This window comes from Mustelus asterias, chromosome 30, assembly GCF_964213995.1.
Source record: "Mustelus asterias chromosome 30, sMusAst1.hap1.1, whole genome shotgun sequence".
In the NCBI taxonomy this organism is placed as follows: Eukaryota; Metazoa; Chordata; class Chondrichthyes; order Carcharhiniformes; family Triakidae; genus Mustelus; species Mustelus asterias.
The window spans coordinates 466303-478726 of record NC_135830.1 but is presented as its reverse complement, the minus strand read 5'-3'; positions in this window follow the sequence as shown (position 1 = coordinate 478726).

Here is a 12424-nt window from a genome sequence, read left to right as displayed (position 1 = left end):
GCTCCAGAGAAAAAAGTCCCAGTCTATCCAGCCTCTCCTTATAACTCAATCCATCAAGTCCCAGTGGCATCCTAGTAAATATTTTCTGCACTCTTTCTCGTTTAATAATATTCTTTCTATATTAGGGTGACCAGAATTCCACACAGTATTCTAAGTGCGGCCTTACCAATGTCTTGTACAACTTCAACAAGACATCCCAACTTCTTTATTCAATGTTCTGACCGATGAAACCAAGCATGCTGAATGCCTTCTTCACCACTCTGTCCACCTGTGACTCCACTCTCAAGGAGCTACGAACATGTACCCCTAGATCTCTTTGTTCTCTCCCCAACGCCCTACCATTAACTGACTAAGTCCTGCCCTGACTCAACCATCGTCGTTCCAATGAGAACAAACCGAGTTTATCCAACCTCTTCTTATAGCCAATACCCTCCAGACCAGGCAACATCCTGGTAAATCTCTTCTGTACCCTCTTCAAAGCATCCACATCCTTCTGGTAGTATGGCGACCAGAATTGTACACAATATTCTAAATGAGGCTTAACTAAGGTTCTGTATAGCTGCAACATTTATACTCATTGCCCCGACCGATGAAAGCAAGCATGCCGTATGCTTTCTTGATCACATTATCCACCCGCGTTGCCATTTTCAGTGATCAATGGACATGTACGCCCAAATCTCTCTGCCTGTCAATACACCAAAGGGTTCTACCATTTACTGTATAATTCCTACATGTATTGGACCTTCCAAAATCTCACACTTGCCCAGATTAAACTCCATTTGCTATTTCTCCACCCAAGTCTCCAACCGGTCTATATCTTGCTGTATCCTCTGATAATCGTCTTCACAATCTGCAAACTCCACCAATTTTTGTGTCGTCTGCGAACTTACTAATCAGACCAGCTACATTTTCTTCCAAATCATTTGTATATACTGCGAACAACAAAGGTCCCAGAACTGATCTCCGTACCAAATTCAAATGTAAAACCTTGATCTAGGCTACCTTCATAAAACACCTTGGAGTTTCTGACCTGGGTCTTAACGCTACTGTTTCCTTTGTTATCCTCTTTCCTTTTTGATTTCACCCCTCTACTCCTCTGGACTTCCTGCAATATCGAGTCCTGTTTTCCATTTCCATTTCACCTTCCCCGTTACGTTGCTTGACAGCCAGGGCGCTCGAGACGTGGCTGTGCCACTCTTTTACTTTGCAGGAACTCGTTCACTCTGAGCTGTCTGAATTTATTTGGTTATTAGTGTCACAACTAGGCCTATATTAACACTGCAATGAAGTTACTGTGAAAATCCCCAAGTCGCCACACTCCGGCACCTGTTCGGGTACACTGAGGGAGAATTTAACATGGCCAATGCACCCAACCAGTATGTCTTTCGGACTGTGGGAGGAACTGAATCACCCAGAGGAAACCCACGCAGACACGGAGAGAACGTGCAGACTCCGCACAGACAGTGACCCAAGCTGGGAATCGAACCCGTGTCCCTTACACTGTGAGGCAGCAGTGCTGACAACTGTGCCACCCTATTTCGTGTTTCTTGGCCAGGGTAGGAAGGTTCGCAGTAGGCAGCAGTGGATAACCCATCAGCTGGGGGTAAGGGGGGGGGGGGGGGGAGCAGTTCCATCACCCCAACAACACGGTAACGACAATGAGCCAACGAATAATGGATCAACATCCTATCCTCACATAGCATAAACTGTTGCTCGCTTTGAAATTTAGTATTCTTGTGTCAGTCCAGATGACTAAAAACTTTGCCAACCAATCAGGAACAGGCTGGAGATCGGGAGGGGAACATGCTCAGAGACAGGGTGGTGATCGGGAGGAGGACACACTCAGGGACAGGGTGGTGATCGGGAGGGGAACATGCTCAGGGACAGGGTGGTGATCGGGAGGGGAACATGCTCAGGGACAGGGTGGTGATCGGGAGGAGGACATGCTCAGAGACAGGGTGGTGATCGGGAGGAGGACACACTCAGGGACAGGGTGGTGATCGGGAGAAGGACACACTCAGGGACAGGGTGGTGATCAGGAGGAGGACACACTCAGGGACAGGGTGGTGAGCGGGAGGAGGACACACTCAGGGACAGGGTGGTGATCGGGAGGAGGACACACTCAGGGACAGGGTGGTGATCGGGAGGAGGACACACTCAGGGACAGGGTGGTGATCGGGAGGAGGACATGCTCAGGGACGGGGTGGTGATCGGGAGGAGGACATGCTCAGGGACAGGGTGGTGATCAGGAGGAGGACACACTCAGGGACAGGGTGGTGAGCGGGAGGAGGACACACTCAGGGACAGGGTGGTGATCGGGAGGAGGACATGCTCAGGGACAGGGTGGTGATCGGGAGGAGGACACACTCAGGGACAGGGTGGTGATCGGGAGGAGGACATGCTCAGGGACGGGGTGGTGATCGGGAGGAGGACATGCTCAGGGACAGGGTGGTGATCGGGAGAAGGACACACTCAGGGACAGGGTGGTGATCGGGAGGAGGACATGCTCAGGGACAGGGTGGTGATCGGGAGGGGAACATGCTCAGGGACGGGGTGGTGATCAGGAGGAGGACACACTCAGGGACAGGGTGGTGATCGGGAGGAGGACACACTCAGGGACAGGGTGGTGATCGAGAGGGGAACATGGTCAGGGACAGGGTGGTGATCGGGAGGAGGACATGCTCAGGGACAGGGTGGTGATCGGGAGGGGAACATGCTCAGGGACAGGGTGGTGATCGGGAGGAGGACATGCTCAGGGACAGGGTGGTGATCGGGAGGGGAACATGCTCAGGGACAGGGTGGTGATCGGGAGGAGGACACACTCAGGGACAGGGTGGTGATCGGGAGGAGGACATGCTCAGGGACAGGGTGGTGATCGGGAGGAGGACACACTCAGGGACAGGGTGGTGATCGGGAGGAGGACACACTCAGGGACAGGGTGGTGATCGGGAGGAGGACATGCTCAGGGACAGGGTGGTGATCGGGAGGGGAACATGCTCAGGGACAGGGTGGTGATCGGGAGGAGGACACACTCAGGGACAGGGTGGTGATCGGGAGGAGGACATGCTCAGGGACAGGGTGGTGATCGGGAGGAGGACACACTCAGGGACAGGGTGGTGATCGGGAGGAGGACACACTCAGGGACAGGGTGGTGATCGGGAGGAGGACACACTCAGGGACAGGGTGGTGATCGGGAGGGGAACATGCTCAGGGACAGGGTGGTGATCGGGAGGAGGACACACTCAGGGACAGGGTGGTGATCGGGAGGAGGACACACTCAGGGACAGGGTGGTGATCGGGAGGAGGACATGCTCAGGGACAGGGTGGTGATCGGGAGGAGGACACACTCAGGGACAGGGTGGTGATCGGGAGGAGGACACACTCAGGGACAGGGTGGTGATCGGGAGGACACACTCAGTGACAGGGTGGTGATCGGGAGGAGGACACACTCAGGGACAGGGTGGTGATCGGGAGGGGAACATGCTCAGGGACAGGGTGGTGATCGGGAGGACCACATGCTCAGGGACAGGGTGGTGATCGGGAGGAGGACATGCTCAGGGACAGGGTGGTGATCGGGAGGAGGACACACTCAGGGACAGGGTGGTGATCGGGAGGAGGACACACTCAGGGACAGGGTGGTGATCGGGAGGAGGACATGCTCAGGGACAGGGTGGTGATCGGGAGGAGGACATGCTCAGGGACAGGGTGGTGATCGGGAGGAGGACACACTCAGAGACAGGGTGGTGATCGGGAGGAGGACACACTCAGGGACAGGGTGGTGATCGGGAGGTGGACACACTCAGGGACAGGGTGGTGATCGGGAGGAGGACACACTCAGGGACAGGGTGGTGATCGGGATGAGGACACACTCAGGGACAGGGTGGTGATCGGGAGGAGGACACACTCAGGGACAGGGTGGTGATCGGGAGGACCACATGCTCAGGGACAGGGTGGTGATCGGGAGGAGGACATGCTCAGGGACAGGGTGGTGATCGGGAGGAGGACACACTCAGGGACAGGGTGGTGATCGGGATGAGGACACACTCAGGGACAGGGTGGTGATCGGGAGGAGGACACACTCAGGGACAGGGTGGTGATCGGGAGGACCACATGCTCAGGGACAGGGTGGTGATCGGGAGGAGGACACACTCAGGGACAGGGTGGTGATCGGGAGGGGAACATGCTCAGGGACGGGGTGGTGATCGGGAGGAGGACACACTCAGGGACGGGGTGGTGATCGGGAGGACCACATGCTCAGGGACAGGGTGGTGATCGGGAGGAGGACATGCTCAGGGACAGGGTGGTGATCGGGAGGGGGTCATGCTCAGAGACGGGGTGGTGATTTTGGGGGGGGGGGGAGAGGACACGCTCACCACCCTCTCTCTGAGCAGAGCACCCTGTGGGGTCAGGGGTCACCTGTAATTGGGTGATAGGGAGGGGGTAAGACATTGTGACCTCATGCAGTAGGCCCACCCTTGATTGGTCAAGGGTGATGTGGGTAGGCCCACGTGTGATGGGTCAGTGCAGCAGACCAAGCAGTGATTGGTCAATAGGGGGAGGTTTGTGATGTTAGCTGTGATTGGTCATTGAGGGGGGCGGTGATGCTGCAGCCCCACTGCAAACCGTCAAGAAGGCCCGTGACATCATCGGGAAGCCTAAACTGTGATTGGTCAATTAGGATTGTGATGTCATGGAACAGAGCAAACTCTGATTGGTCAGCCAGAGGAGGAGGCGGATCTTGTGACGTCAGCAGGCAGACTATGACTCGAGGCGGCGCAGGCGTGCGGTGGGATCCCGGCCGAGCGTTCCCCTGTTCGGACAGAATTCCACATTGGCCCAAAGCCTCAACCCCCCTCCCTGGGTGAGGTGCCCCACAGCCTGAGCCGCCTCGCGGAAATGTCCTCCGTGCCTTTTTCTACCGCGCGGAGGCGTTTCCTGTACGGGCTGCTGCTGCACACCTTCCACGACCGCCTCCTCGCCTGTCGCCCGGATACACCTTGGCGGGCCTTGTTGCCACCGGGCGGCGGAGGTCCCCGCTGGAGGTCCCTCTATGGAGGGATCTCCCCCAATTACGCCGGGGACCTGGGGTGGAGGGTGATGCATGCAGCAGTGCCGCACAACTGTAGGATTCACTGGTTCACGGGCTCCGAAGACTGCCCTTTCTGTGGCCTTGTGGAGTCCGTGGACCACGTCTATGTTTTGTGTCTTAGGCTGCACTCCCTTTATGTTTTCCTAAAGAACCTTTTATTGATGTTTTGTTTGCACTTCAGTCCCACACTCCTGATCTACGGACACCCGGTGCGGAGAGGAGAGGGTCGGGATGGCGACCTCCTCGTGAACCTGCTCCTGGCGAAACGCGCCATTTATCGGTCCAGGCAGCGGGCGATCGAGGGGGTCGTCCATCCTGACTGTCTTCCCCTCTACCGCGGCTACGTTCGCGGCCGGGTGTCCCTGGAGAGGGAGCATGCGGAGTCCACGGGCACGGTTGACGCCTTCCGTGCCCGCTGGGCACCGCAGGGGTTGGGGTGCGTTATCGACCCTGGCAATCACATTTTAATTTGATGGTTTTAAGTTTCCTTTGTACTTTGATTTCTGTTCGGGCTGTTCCCCCTCCTTTTTGGGGAGCTGCCCCTTTTACTTTGTCCCGACTTAATCTGAGTTTGTTTATTTGGTTTGACCTAAAAAGAGGGCAGGCAGACTATGACGTTGATTGCAATGTCACGCCTCAGACTCCGTTGTGATTGGTCAATAAGGGCGGCACGGTAGCGCAGTGGTTAGCACTGCTGCCTCACAGCGCCAGGGACCCGGGTTCGATTCCCGGCTCGGGTCACTGTCTGTGTGGAGTTTGCACATTCTCTTCGTGTCTGCGTGGGTTTCCTCCGGGTGCTCCGGTTTCCTCCCACAGTCCAAAGATGTGCGGGTTAGGCCATGCCCCTTAGTGTCCTGAGATGTGTAGGTTAGAGGGATTAGCGGGTAAATGTGTAGGGATATGGGGGTAGAGCCTGGGTGGGATTGTGGTCGGTGCAGACCCGATGGGCCCAATGGCCTCTTTCTGCACTGTAGGGATTCTAAGTTAAGGGCTGTGACGTCATCGGACACAGCCCGGAGTCGGGCTCCTGCAGTAAGATGGCGGCTGCGCATGATCCGTGCAGCTCCGGCTCCGTCCAATTGCAAGATGGCGGTCGGAGTTCCCTCCATCTCCCCCCCGCCCCCCCGACACTGTCCGCCGCCATTTCCCCGAGTCCGCACCGAGCCACTCAGGAGCCAGCGCTGCTGCTGCCGATAAAGGAATGCAGGGGAGGAGGGGGGGGACTCTGTGAGCAGGAGGCGCTGAGCCTGGTGTCCTACCTGCTCGGCTGGACCTGGCTGAGGTCCCGCTGTCGGCGGCCAGACCACTCGCGCCCGACGACATCCTCCTCCGGCGGCTCCAACAATGGGCCTCGCCCCCGCGCCTGCGCCCTCCCCTCCCCTCCCTCCGCTGCGCCTGCGCACTCCCCATCCGCCTGCGCGCCGGCCCTGACAATCGGCGCCATGGCAACCGGGCTGCCGAACAATGGGAGCGCGGGACCGCCTCCGGGGCGCCGCCAGTCGGTAAAGCAGGACGATGGATCAAAAGAGAAATGTCACACCCCCCACTGCTTAAAGGGGCAGGGTCACTCCCCCCACTGCTTAAAGGGGCAAGGTCACTCCCCCCACTGCTTAAAGGGGCAGGGTCACTACCCCACTGATTAAAGGGGCAGTGTCACCCCCCCCCCACTGCTTAAAGGGGCAGGTCACTCCCCCCACTGCTTAAAGGGGCAGGGTCACTCCCCCACTGCTTAAAGGGGCAGGGTCACTCCCCCCACTGCTTAAAGGGGCAGGGTCACTCCCCCCACTGCTTAAAGGGGCAGGGTCACTCCCCCCACTGCTTAAAGGGGCAGGGTCACTCCCCCCACTGCTTAAAGGGGCAGGGTCACTCCCCCCACTGCTTAAAGGGGTAGGGTCACTCCCCCACTGATTAAAGGGGCAGTGTCACTCCCCCACCTGCTTAAAGGGGCAGGGGCAGGGTCACCCCCTCCCCACTGCGTAAAGGGGCAGTGTCACTCTCCCCACTGCGTAAAGGGGCAGGGTCACCCCCCCCCCCCACTGCTTAAAAGAACAGTGTCACCCCCCCGCCTAAAGGGGCAGTGTCACTCCCCCACTGCCTAAAATGGCAGTGTTACTCCCCCATTGCCTAAAGGGGCCGTGCCACTCCCCACTGCTTAAAGGGGCAGTTTTACCCCCCCCCCCCCCCCCCCCCCACTGCTTAAAAGGGCAATGTGGCTCCTCCACTGCTTAAAGAGACAGTGTCAACCCCCCCCCCCCCCCCCCGCACTGTTTAAAGGGACAGTATCATAGGCAGTAATACCCCCTCCATGATCATTCACCACAGCGATGCCCCACAAGGCTGTGTTCTGTGCCCCCTACTATTCTCTGTGCCCACTATGACTGTGTGCTCAAATTCCTCTCCAACTTGATTTTCTGCACTCGTTTCCTTCTCTATGAATGGCTGCTTTGTCTGTATAGCGTGCAAGATATAATACTTTTCACTGTATACTAATATGTGGCAATAATAAATTAAATCAAAAAGGGGCAGTGTCATCCCCCCCACTAAAAGGGACAGTGTCACCTCCCCACTCCTTAAAGGGGCAGTGTCACCCTCCCCCCCCCCACTTAAAGGGCAGTGTCACCACCCCATGCTTAAAGGGGAAGTGTCACCCCCTCCCCCACTGCTTAAAGGGCCAATGTCAGCCTCCCACTGCTAAAAGGGGCAGTGTAACACCCTCTTAAAGGGTCAGTGTCATCACCCCACTGCTTAAAGGGGCAGTGTCGCTCTTCAGCTTAAAGGGGCAATGCCACTCCCCTTAAAAGGACATTGTCAACCCCATTAAAGGGGCAGTGTCACCCCCGCTTCACTTAAAGGGGAAGTGTCAGCATGTGGGGCGGGGGGGGTAATGGAGACTGGGGTGGGCACGGGAAGCTGCATTTGCATCAATCATTATTCAAATTGCCTTTCACTCACTATTGGGGCATTTTGGGAATGTTCAGCTTCCAGGAAGGCTGGGAATGAGGCCAATTTCGGATCTGTTGACTTGGCAGAGCTGGTGGGGGCTTGGGGCTGGGGGGAGCAGAATCTGTCTCCCGTCCCAAACCTCCCTTCAAACTCAGCAGTGGGGGTCAGAGAAGACAATTAGAAATCATAGAAACCCTACAGTGCCATGCAGCCATTCGGCCCATCGAGTCTGCACCGACCACAATCCCACCCAGGCCCTACCCCCACATATTTACCCGCTAATCCCTCTAATCTACGCATCACAGGACTCTAAGGGGCAATTTTTAACCTGGCCAATCAACCTAACCCGCACATCTTTGGACTGTGGGAGGAAACCGGAGTACCCGGAGGAAACCCACGCAGACACGAGGAGAATGTGCAAACTCCACACAGACAGTGACCCGAGCCGGGAATCGAACCCGGGACCCTGGAGCTGTGAAGCAGCAGTGCTAACCACTGTGCTACCGTGCTGCCCAGAGTGAGAGAGATTCCTGTGTCTGGAGACATTAGGAGCAGAAGGAGGCCACTCGGCCCCTCGAGCCTGCTCCGCCATTCAATCAGATCTTAGCTGAGGTGATTGGAACCTCAACCCCACATTCCTGCCAACCTCCCTCCCCACCCCCCCCAACCCCATACTCTTACAATCCCCTTGTTAATGAAGAATCTATCGAAATATGCCTTAAAAATTTCCAAAGATTCTGCTTCTACTTTTCAATTCTCTGCCATCCAGCATAACAGAGAGAAGGAGAGAGAGAGAATAGCAGAAAGATGGAGAGAGAATAGCAGATAGGCGGGAGTATAGCAATGGAGTGAGTGCCACAGAAAGAGAAATGGGGACAGAGAGAGGCAGAGAGAGTGAGAGCGACAGAGACCGAGAGAAAGAGAGATGGAGAGAGAGGATAGAGATGGAGAGAGACAGAGAGCAGTATAGAAGTGGAGTGAGTGCCAGAGAGAGAGAGAGAGACAGAGTGAAAGACAGAGCAATGGAGAGAGAGAGAGATTTTTGGTGTCGGACAGAGAGAGGACATGTCCCCTTTTCTTTGTGCTCTGCCACCTTTCTTTCGACTCACGTCCAACTCTTGTTGCTCCCCATGATGCCTTGCCTTTATTCTGTGGCTTGTTGTCTTCTTGCCTCCTGGGCCTTTTTCTTCATCATATATGATTATAACTGTTAGTTTTTTCTTGTGTGGGGTGGAGAGAGAGAGAGAGACGGACACAGACATAGAAAGAGAGATGGAGAGACAGACAGAGACCTCGAGAAAAGGAGATGGAGAGAGACCGAGAGAGAGAGATAGGGAGAGAGGATAGAGATGTAGAGAGATAGGAAGATGGAGAGAGAGAGAGGATAGAGATGTAGAGATAACAACTGACAGAGTGGAGTATAGCAATGGAGTGGGTGCCACAGAGAGAGGGAGAGAGATGGGGGGGGGCAGCGGTGGGGAAGAGAGAGACAGAGAGAATGAGATGGAGAGAGAGTGAGACAGGCAGAGGGATGGAGAAAGGGGGAGATGGAGAGAGACAGGGAGAGAGATGGGGAGAGAGAGAGAAACAGACAGACAGAAAGAGAGAGAGACAGAGAAAGATGGAGAGAAAAATAACAGAGGTTGGATAGCAATGGAGTGAGTGCCACAGAGGGAGAGAAAGACAGACAGATGAGAAGAGAGAGAAACAGAGAGTGGGGAGGATAGCAATGGAGTGAGAGTCCCAGAGAGAGAGAGAAATGATTGAGATGGAATGTGTTGGGCAGTATTCCTGAGAAGCTGGGTGCTGCGGCCTTGAACGTCCCGCCCAGAACCTAAAAAATAGGAGAATTAAGAGGCCATTGTGCCTCTCGTGTCTGCTCCTGCAGTCGATGAGATGAACGAACTTGCTGTGCGAGTACAATAGATATATCTTAACTCGAATTGTCCAGCATTTGCGTGGCTGCAGCCACCTTCCTGCCTGTCTCCTGCCTCAGAGGGCTCGACATCCTGGGGTGATTTCCCCCGTCCCGAGTCCCAGTTACTCCCCTCAGGGCAGTTCACCCGTTATCTGTCTGTCTCCCTTAAAGGGACAAGTACCACTGGGCAGAGGCTGAGAATCGAAGGTCGATTCTGTAACTGGAAGCCTGATGAATGAACACCGCTCGACAATCACCAGGCAAGACTGTTCTCTTCCTGTTGGGGAGCACTTCAGCGGTCACGGGCATTCGGCCTCTGATATTCGGGTAAGCATTCTCCAAGGCGGCCTTCGCGACACACGACAGCGCAGAGTCACTGAGCAGAAACTGATAGCCAAGTTCCGCACACACGAGGACGGCCTCAACCGGGATATTGGGTTCATGTCACACTATTTGTAACTCCCACAGTTGCGTGGACCTGCAGAGTTTCACTGGCTGTCTTGTCTGGAGACAATACACATCTTTTTAGCCTGTCTTGATGCTCTCTCCACTCACATTGTTTTGTTTCTTAAAGACTTGATTAGTTGTAAGTATTCGCATTCCAACCATTATTCATGTAAATTGAGTCTGTGTCTTTATAAGCTCTGTTTGTGAACAGAATTCCCACTCACCTGAAGAAGGGGCTTAGAGCTCCGAAAGCTTGTGTGGCTTTTGCTACCAAATAACCCTGTTGGACTTTAACCTGGTGTTGTTAAACTTCTTACTGTGTTTACCCCAGTCCAACGCCGGCATCTCCACATCCAGTGGTGTTCCGCAGGGATAGGCACTGGGTTCCTCGCTATTTGTAGTGTACATTAATGATCCAGATGTGGGAGACAGGATGAGCGAGTTCATAGATGACACAAAAATTGGTGGTGTGATAAATAGTGAGGGCAGTCAGATGGACAGAACAGCGGCAAATGGAATTTAATCTGGAAACGTGATGCATTCTGGAAGGATTAAGGAAATACACAATGAACGGAAGGATGCTCGGAAGTACAGAGGACCAGAGGGAGCTTGGGATGCATCTCTATATGTCTCTTAAGGCAACAGGACAGAAAAATAAACATAGAAACCCTACAGTGCAGAAGGAGGCCATTCAGCCCATCGAGTCTGCACCGACAACAATCCCATCCCAAGAGGTTTGGATTATGAGGAGAGGCTGAGGAGATTGGGTTTGTACTCGTTGGAGTTTAGAAGGATGAGGGGGGATCTTATGGAGACTTATAAGATAATGCGGGGGCTGGATAGGGTGGAGGCGGAGAGATTCTTTCCACTTAGTAAGGAAGTTAAAACTAGAGGACACAGCCTCAAAATAAAGGGGGGTCGGTTTAAGACAGAGTTGAGGAGGAACTTCTTCTCCCAGAGGGTGGTGAATCTCTGGAATTCTCTGCCCACTGAGGTGGTGGAGGCTACCTCGCTGAATATGTTTAAAGCGCGGATGGATGGATTCCTGAGCGGTAAGGGAATTAAGGGTTATGGGGATCAGGCGGGTAAGTGGTACTGATCCACGTCAGATCAGCCATGATCTTATTGAATGGCGGGGCAGGCTCGAGGGGCTAGATGGCCGACTCCTGCTCCTATTTCTTATGTTCTTATGTTCTTATCCCAGGACCTATCCCCACAACCCCACACATTTACCCTGCTAATCCCTCTAACCTACACATCCCAGGACACGTAAGGGGCAATTTAGCATGGCCAATCAACCCAACCTGCACATCATTGGAGCGAGGCAGAAAACTGGAGCACCCAGAGGGGGGAAATGTGCAAACTCCACATTGCCGTGGCTCTGGAGTCACATGTAGGCCAGACCGGGTAAGGATAGCAGATTTCCTTCCCTAAAGAACATTAGTGAACCAGATTGGTTTTCCGACAATCGATAATGGTTTCACAGTCATCAGTAGATTCTGCATTTCAGACTTTTTTTTATTGAACTCAAATTTTGGATTTGGATTCGAACCAGGCTCCCCAAAACATTACCCTGAGTCTCTAGATTACTTGTCCAGCCACAATACCACTGCGCCACCTCCTCCCTCTATCCCCTAGTGAGGAACTGACTGGAACAAAAATCTATCCGATTGATAAAAGATGATTGGAGCCTCTCTATAATTCAGTTCTGATTGGCCTTCAGAGAGTCACAGAGATATACAGCACGGTGGCATAGTGGTTAACACTGCTACCTCATAGTGCCATGGGGACCTGGGTTCAAATCTGGCCGCGGGTGACTGTCTGTCTGGAGTTTGCACATTCTCCCACCCAGTGTCTGCATGGGTTTCATAGAAACCCTACAGTGCAGAAGGAGGCCATTTGGCCTATCGAGTCTGCACCGACCACAATCCCACCCAGGCCCTATCCCCACATATTTGCCCGCTAATCCCTCTAACCGCCACATCCCAGGACTCTAAGGGGCAATTTTTAACCTGGCCAATCAACCT